Below are 9,747 nucleotides of genomic sequence, written 5' to 3' on the forward strand. Positions count from 1 at the left end.
AAAATGATTACCTGAACAATGGACCCGACTCCTGCACGAGAACAATCTGAAGAAAAAGTTCAGCTTTATTTTGGTCAAAATGTATCATCCACTTTTGTAAAAATGAAGTCGTGCTTTTCAAAATGTGCAAATTCCATGTACGTCTTGGAAATTTTGTCTTTATGGATGTTGTCTTGAAGAAGAGGCGGCACGGTCAGCTAACGAGTCGAATCAGGTCGGCGTGTTGTATGTTGGCTTGAAGAAGAGGCGGCACGGTCAGCTGACGAGTCGAAGCCCCCGGTCCAGCCTAGGGGCCAAAGCCTCCATGTCAGCTGACGAGTCGAAGCAGGTCGGCATGTTGGATGTTGGCTTGAAGGAGAGGCGACATTGTGATATTGAGAGATCTACAAAATTTATAGAACTTGGGAATTGTCCATTACATACGGTCTACTTTATGTGAAAATTTGAGTGGTACCAATTTGCACCCTTGTTTTTGTACTTGCTTCACAAAAAAATACCCATTTTTGACACATAGAAAATAGAAAATGATTTTATTGTATAAAAAGTTGAAAACTCTATTTTGCAACATTGTTTGCAATGCCAATATGCACCTATATATCCGAGTTCACCACATTATTATAAACTATGCAATGAATATGGTCCTAACCATAATCGTGTGGCTTGAAAGTCATGAATTTCCATACTTCATAGCCCATTCTGTGAAGGATTTTTTTTTCAAAATTGTCGTAATGTAAGTTAGGCATTTTTCCTCACAAATAGTACATATAAAAGGAGTCCATGCGAAAGGATTGCAGTTTTTGAACTTCTAGTCATTTTCTTTCATTTTTTTGAAAAGGGGTCAAATGGACCGACATTATAGCAAGGAGTTGAACATTTCCAAACTATAAGTGGTTCTTCGATATAATTACTACTTGTGTACCTAAAAATGTTGTTTGCTAATTTTTAGGACAGAGCTATCACACAATTGCAGTTCAAATTGAATTAGTTTCGGGAAATCAGCATAAAGTGATTTAAATGTGCGAAAGTAACTAGAGACCTAGAAAATCAATAACACTTGGTAGTTATCCATCAGATATGGTCCACGTCATGTGAAAATTGGGATAGAGCCATTTTGCACCCTGGTTTTTGTAATTGCCTCACAAAAAATACATATTTTTTATACTTACAAAATAGAAAATGATATTTTTGTACAAAAAGTTTAAAACTCTGTTTGGCAACATTGTTTGTGATGGAAAGATTCACCTATCACTACAGGAAACAGCTATTTTGCCGTCCGCCACGGCGGACGGCAAAGGCACGAACGGCGGACGGCAAAGGCCTTTGCCGTCAGCCACGGACGGCAAAGGCCTTTGCCGTCAGCCGCGGACGGCAAAAGGCTCCGGCAAAGTAGGCTACGGTAAATAGCTACTTTGCCGTCTGCTTCCTGGCGGCTGACGGCAAAGCCCCTTTGCCGTCTGCAGCAGACGGCAAATTTTCTAGTGCCTTTGCGGTCCGCTAGCGGACGGCAAACTTTTTAGTGTCTTTGCCGTCCGCCGTATGATGTCATCTACACGTCACCACATGGCAGGCCTTTGCCATCCGCCGCTGACGGCAAACTCTTTTACTCTTTGCCGTCTGCCACTGTAGGCAAATTGACCAAATTGGTCAGCTCCCAGGAAGCACAGGTGGATGCCACGTGGCCTCTTTGCCGTCCGCGGCAGACGGCAAAGAGCCCGTTGCCGTCGGTGGCAGACGGCAAAGAGCCTGCATATTGGCTCTTTTTTCTGTTTTTTATTAGATCCAACAATTTTCATCGCAAATATATATGACATATACAGATATATTTCACAGCAAACATATAAGATATATATGATATATATGACATAGTTCCATCACATAGATATCCAACATGCAGAGTTCCATCATACATAGTTCCATCACATATGTTCCATCCAACTACCAAGTTTCATCATACATAGCATAGTTCATCCAACTACCAAGATAGATGCATAGTTCAACGATACAAAAGAAACAGAGAAAGGGATAAGGAGCACTCCATCTATGCAAGCTTTCGTCAAGTGAATGAAATCTGCAAAATTAAAAATAAGAAAGTTAGAAATAGGTGACTAGAACAAGAAGAAGACTAGAACAAGAAGAGTATGTCATTTATGGGCTAACTTACGTGAAATGGATCATATATGAGCTAACTAAGTTGAAATGGGTCGTTTATGAGCTAACTAAGGTCAAATGGATCGTTTTTGAGGTAACTAAGGTGAAATGGATCGTTTTTTAGCTCACTTAGGTCAAATGGATCATTTATGAGCTAACTTAGTTGAAATGGATCGTTTTTGAGCTAACTTTGTTGAAATGGATCATTTATGAGCTAATTTAGTTGAAATGGATCATTTATGAGCTAATTTAGTTGAAATGAATCTTTTTGAGCTAACTTAGGTGAAATGGATCATTTAAGAGCTAATTTAGGTGAAATGGATCGTTTTTAGCTCACTTAGGTCAAATGGATCATTTATGAGCTAAATTAGTTGAAATGGATCGTTTATGAGATAACCTAGGTAAGATGGGTCATTTTGGAGTTAACCTACGTGAAATGGGCCATTTTAAAGCTAACGTAGGTAAAATGGATCATTTAGGAGCTAATCTAGGTAAAATGGGTCATTTTTTAGCTAACTTGGATGAACTGCATCATTTATAAGCTAACCTAGGTAAAATGGGTCATTTTGGAGGAAAAGAAGCTAACTCTAGGTCATTATGGTAAGCATATTGGAGGAAATAAAGCTAAGTCTAGGTCTTTATGCATTTGTTAAGCAAAACAGTAGAGAAACTTACCGTGATCAGGGAGGTGTAGGAGCGGGGTGGCTAGTGCCGCTACCTGGAGAAGGATTGTGCGATGCGTTTCTGGAGTTAAGCTGCACCAAAGATCATTTCCAATGTCTCGTTAGCATTATGACACTCAAATGTTAAGACTAGCAAGTAATGTCCACTCAAATTAAACTCACCGTGCTCCCAGGAGCAATCACTGGCATCGGCGGAGCGGGCTGACCGGACTTCTCGCACACAGACTGCACATTTGGTTTTCACAACAGAGTCATACTAGTTAGTAATGAGACTCAAATGTTAAGACTAGCAAGTAATCTGCAGAAGAAACTTACCACAAGGAGCTCGTACATGGCCCTTGCCTGCATGTCATTCCATGCCCTCTCCTCCTGCATCATCTTTCTCGTCCTCTCCTCCATCTCCCGCTGCCTCTCCGCCGCCTCCTCCAGAAGTTTCTCCGTTCTATCTCTCTCAGTCTGTATAGCAGCCTGCAACACCACTCACATGACCATTTGTAATCATTGATGGAAGCGCACACAATGTAATGGAGAAAGATAACTGAGTACGTATCACTAACCTTGATGGCGAGTTGCATTGGCCGTTCACGAGGCCTTATCTCAAGAGCGGAGCTCGACTGGCGCGCCTTGATCTCCGGGAGAGTGCTAGGACAACGGATAAGTCCATCTCCAATGGCTATGGAGCCATGGGACCTCCCGCCACCAGATATCATCACCAGCTCTGGATCAATGGGACCCTGGCTCGGGTTAAAGTCCTCCCCTTTCCTCGCCTTCCCCTCATCTCTATATCTCACGAGCTTGTTGTGGGAGGAGATGTTGGTGAAGTTGTTTGCGTCATCGAGGTCAGACTGAGAGAAAGCCTTGACTTTCTTGAAAGAGGCAGTGTGGGCCATGGCATACAGGTCGTACACCTCTGGCACCTTATCCGCCTTATTGTAGCGTGCCTGAAAGAGAGAAACAATGAAAATTAGTAATTAAAGGGCTCAAGCTAGCATGATGAATGAATTGCATGAATCATGAAGCAAACCACATACCCAGTTGCGCCCGAACTGATATAAGTTGGAGCTGCCTTGATGGTGTGGCACACCTTCCATTTGGGCACGTTTGTCCTTGGCCTCGTTGTGGAGGGCTAGCCATTCTTTTGAGCACCACTCATCGACCAACACATCCCAACAATCCATCCGATCCGCACACCATCTCGGAGGCGCCTAAGTTAGCAAATAGAAACTTGAGCGCTACGGCTAAGAATTACTAAATGAAGGAACTTAAGTAGAAGGCCTTAAGAATTACCTTCATGTACTGCTCCTTACTCAGGAACTTATCGCGGCACGCCGGCTTGGTCTTCTTGATACCACGCAAGGCGTAGTAGTCTCGAACAGCCTGCACCCGAGCCTCGTGCCGTAAGTTCTGGAGTAGGCGCTTGCAGACATTCTCGATAACATGTGCTGCGTCCTCCTCGTATCCCTCCTCACACCTGTAGAATGTCTGCAATCAAATGAGACAATATTGATTAGTACAATTAATAACTAGCTAGTTGAAGATTTTTAAATGTGTAAAGGAGAAATTACCCAGAACTTTCTGATCACCATGTCTGCCCTCGTGTCGCACACGACACCGTCGATAATCTCATCCGGCGGGGCCGGGCCAGCCACATAGTGCTCCCAGCTCAATCCAAGATCTGGAAGCCTACCCTCACCAGGCAACGTGACAAACCCCGGGAAGTTTTGCCGGCAAAGAACTCCAAGGACGGAGTTGGGCCGGCGGACACTATGATGGTGGTCCCAACCCCTGCAGCATGACAAGGCCAACGCATTAGTTATTTGAAGAAACGTGAATGCAGAAGGTACAAAAATATTAAATGCACTTACGTACCTCTCCCCATCAGGGAAAATCAACCACCTCTGCTCACGGGTCGCCGGCACGGACGGGAGCCGTGTAGCACCACGCTGGTAGACGGTGCCACCCTCCTCCTCAAGATCAGTCGGCTCCCCGCCATCATCAGCATGGCCACTCGGCTCCTCGGGCTGATCCGGCCAGGTACCCCATCCGGACGTGTGCTCGTCCGGGGTCTCGTGGGCCGAAGGCCAGTCGACCCGAGGCTCGTGGGCCCAAGACCCGTGGACCGGAGTCCGTGTAGCCTCCTCCTCGGACGAGTCCACCCTAGCAGTCACGTGCTCGGGTGAAACAGCTGGGGGTGGCGGCGAGGAAGGCGCCGTAGCAGTCACCCTACCTCCTCTCCCGCGACCACGTGCCCCACCTCCTCTCTTCCTACCTCGTCCCCTGCTGAGCACCGCGGTCGACGAAGAAGGGCCCGGCAGTGTGGACATACTGTCCAGCAACGTTCGGCGGAGAGGTGCGTCTGGAATCGAAGACCTCAGACCACGCGCCGACGAAGAAGGGGCCTTGGCGCGCTCCCGACCAGCGCCCACCATCTTTCAACACCTGCCATGACAAACAGTAAACGAAATTAGTACAACATAAAAAAAAGACCGACATGAATAATAATATGTGTATCATCATCAAGTACAACATTAAAAAATTTAATACCTGACACTACTAATAATCTCGATCAGTATCATCAATAAATGCATAATCATCATCATCACTATAATCAATGACCGGCTCATAGGGTTCAGTGGCATCAACATGTGGAAGGCCACCTTGACGTAATCGGTCAAGCAATGACAGGTCATCTGCAGCAGTAACCTCTTCTTGTTCCGGCTCTTCTTGTTCCTCCTCTGGGGTGATGTCGGATTCACTGTCGCTGTCTACTTCAATGTTTTGGGGTGAAGTATAGCGGTTCTTGAAACGCTTTTTGGAAAGACGTGTCTCTTGGAAGAATTCTCCTTCATATGTGTCTGGGTTAATGTGAGGTTCATAATCCTCTTCCTTTGGGGGAGATAGTCTAGCACGTGGCGGCACTTCATAAACGACATCCCAACCTTTCAGATTTGGATTAGTTTGGCAGGCCCACGGTAGATAGAATACTTGGGTCGCCTGTTGAGCCGTAATATAGACATCAGGAACATCTAAATGGGTGCTTTGGTTGATTTCAACTAGCCCTATATGTTCATGAGTCCTTCTAGTCTCCTTCGGCTGAAACCAATAACATTTGAAGACTACGACATTCGGTGGGTTTTCACCATAGAATAGAAGTTCATAAATTGCTTCAACTCTCCCATAATACTCGGTACCTCCTTCGCCGATAGCAGACACACAACAATTTGTAGACTTTCGGTCGGCCATAGATAGCTCTTTGCCATAGGTACGAAAGCGATACCCGTTGATGTCGTATTTGTCAAATGAACGGACCTTATAGTCAAAACCATTAGCGACTTGTCTCAATTCACCGTCCATAGACTCTGAATTAGCCTACAAGTTTAATATGAAAGGATTGTTGCATTACGCACAAATTAGCGAATGAAACCGGGATAGCCGCCTACAAATTAGCCTACAAGTCTAATAGAAATTACCGTTGTTTGAACCAAGAGATGAAACCGGGATAGCCGCCTCCTTGCTTTGCGAGAAGCTCATACTCTTCGACAGAATCCTTTTGGATCACCGCTCCATACGAGAATAAGGCGACGTATCGACTATATGAAATATCCAGGAATAAGAGCAGTTCAAAGGAAATAGAAGTTGCGAAATTATGTACCGAGAACTTACTCGATGTACGGCCGCACTTCTATCAGGTTGTTGAAGATATACAACGAAATGGTCCGACATTGTTCGTTATCCAAAGATACTGGATTTCAAACACTGGCTGGTGCGAGATTCCCTTTGAATAGGCTGAGGTTGGATCCACCCTTTTTAGGGTCGTCAGCATTGTACCGAGGCTTCGGATTATGCAAATGACGATTTTTGGCTTCGTAGTGTGCTGTCACGAAGGTTGCCGCCTCCTCAGTGATGAATGCTTCAGCCATCGATGCTTCAATTCTACGTTTATTTTTACATTTTTGTCGAAGCGTCTTCTGCATCCTCTCAGTTGGGTAGCACCAACGATTTTGCACGGGCCCCCCCAATCTTGCCTCGGTCGGGAGATGCAAAATCAAATGTTGCATTGGATTAAAGAAGCCCGGTGGAAAGATCTTCTCTAACTTGCAGATCAACTCCGGCGCCAACTCTTCCATTTCTTCTAGCACGCCAGGCGATAGTTCTTTCGCACAAAGAACACGGAAGAAATAGCTGAGTTCTGCCAGTACTAGCCATTCATCCTCAGGGATGAAGCCACGCAACATCACCGGCATTACCCGCTCAATCCATATGTGCCAATCATGACTCTTGAGACCAAATATCTTCAATTTATCAAGACTGGATCCCCTCTGTAGATTCGTTGCATACCCATCGGGGAACATCAACTGCATTTTCACCCACAAGATAATTTCCCTCATAGCTGGCCTTCCAAGATTGAACCATGCCTTTGGCTTCGTCCAGTTCTGCTTTCCTTTCGGTTCTTTCATGTTTTGTAACGGCCTATCACATAGCGCCTCCAGATCGACTCTAGCCTTAGTATTATCCTTTGACTTCCCATCTATGCCGAACAATGTACCAAAAAGTGCCTCGGCGATATTCTTCTCAGTGTGCATCACGTCGATGTTGTGTGGGCAAAGGAGGTCTTTGAAGTAAGGCAGATCCCATAAGCATGTTTTGTGAGTTCAGGCGTGCTTAGAATTATACCCCTTGAAGTACCCTGGACGCTCTGGATCTGGCTCGAGAGCGTTTAACTGATCCAGGGTCTGTTGGCCTGTCAATGCAGGTGGTGCAGAGTTTTTGAAAACTCTACCTCTGATGAAGTTCTTCTTGTCTTTCCTGAACTTATGGCGAGGATTCAGGAACTGTCTATGCATGTCGAAGCAAGAAAACTTGCGACCGGCCTGAAGCCACCGAAACTCAAGAGCTCCCTTGCATGTGGGGCACGGGAACCTTCCATGCACACACCAGCCAACGAATAGCGCATACGCCGGCAAGTCATGCGTCGAGTACATGTACCAGACACGCATTATGAAGTTCCGTTTGCTATAGGCATCGTATGTCTTGAACCCATTATCCCAGGCTTCTTGCAATTCGTCCTTGAGCGGTTGCATGTACACATTCATATTTTTCCCCGGATAGTTGGGCCCTGGAATTATCAACGTTAGGAAAATGTTCTTTCTTTGCATAATCTGTCCGGGGGGAGATTGAGTGGAAAGACAAATACGGGCCAACAACTGTATTGGGCTGCCGTCATACCAAACACACTGAACCCATCCATGCTGATGCCGACTCGAGGATGCCTCGGATCTGCCGCTTTGTCATCATGTAATTCATCAAACTTTTTCCACGCAACACCATCCGATGTGTGTACAATCATCAGATTCCCATCTGCATCTAGTTCGGTTCTTTTGCCCATTTTGTGCCATGTCATCTGTCTGGCCGTCTCTTCGACCATGAAAAGACGTTGAAGTCTTGGTACGATTGGCATATACCGAAGAACACTAACGGGGATTTTGGTCTATGTCTTCTCACCCATACCGTTGTCTACCACAACATACCTGGAAGACTTGCAAATGGGACAATAGTTCAAGTCCGCATAGTCAAGCCTAAACAAGACACATCCTTTCTCACAGGCATGTATCTTATCATAGGGCATCTTCAGTGCACGGAGGATTTTGTCCGACTGGTACAGGTTTGCAGGCATTACATGGCCTTTGGGTAGAAAGCGTCCAAATACTGTCATCATTGCATCGTAGCATTCTCTGCCCAAGTTGAACTGAGCCTTCAAAGCCATTACTTGTGAGATGGCATCCAACTGACAAAGCTCAGTGTGCTCATGGAGCGGACGTTTTGAAGACTACAACATTTCATTGAAGGCCTTTGCAGATTCCTCCATCTCCTCGTCCGAATCCCGAGCATCATCAAAGTCTTGCACCATGTTTTCCATCCCGGTACCATGCTCGTCGGTGCGACGACGATCCACCTCAGCTCGGTCACGTTGGGCAGACTCACCATGAAATGTCCACACCGTATAATCGGGCATAAAACCACTCTTCTGCAGGTGTTTGCCCATTTCAGCCTCTGTCCTCTTTTCCCAATTGCCGCACCGTAAACAGGGGCACCAGGTTTTCCTCTGGCCATTTGCAAATGCGGCTCGCACAACCCCTTGGTTTTTGTGAACCATTCAGTGCTCCATTTGTTCTGACCAGTGTGACCGGTGTACATCCACGCACGATCACTCATCTTGACTTTCAGAGCTACTAGACACACAACAAATATATATATATATATATATATAATTCAGCATGTATATATTCATCAGTTGATCTACTTTGTCAATTTTATTATGTCCATGCAACCTACACTCTAATAGGTAATGATAGGTCCTAATCCCACCCGAGTATGTTTAGATTGGGTTCATTTTCCCATGCTATGCTCCGGATCCTACGCAAAATTTCGGCAGCACCTCCCCGCTGTTCTCCTGATACACATCTCTGCAATAAACAGAGAGGATGTGTACCCGGAGAACAACAGGGGAGGCACTGACGAAATTTATGCGTTGGATCCAGAGCAAAGCATATGGGAAAACGAACCCAATCTAAACATACTCGGGCTGTCCATGGATAGCGTTGGACAATTCGAAAGAATCAAGGTTATAAATATGCAAATGCATGCATATTTATAACTATGACGCTTTCGAACGGGAGACACATATTGGTTACGCATACTGATGATTCAAGACACATATATAGCTAGCTATCAAGTTTCATCGGAATAGATCAAATAATTAATGGGGGAGGAGGACATGTCATTTGTGCTCACCCACGAACGAAGGGGCAGAGCTCGTCAAACGCACGGCGAGGTCGTCGAACACCAAACCTCGCAGCGATGAAACAACTGCACATTTAAAACTACCCGATCAACACAATTATATATGATGTTTTTC

The sequence above is a fragment of the Triticum aestivum genome, chromosome 5D (assembly GCF_018294505.1).
Source record: "Triticum aestivum cultivar Chinese Spring chromosome 5D, IWGSC CS RefSeq v2.1, whole genome shotgun sequence".
NCBI lineage: Eukaryota > Viridiplantae > Streptophyta > Magnoliopsida > Poales > Poaceae > Triticum > Triticum aestivum.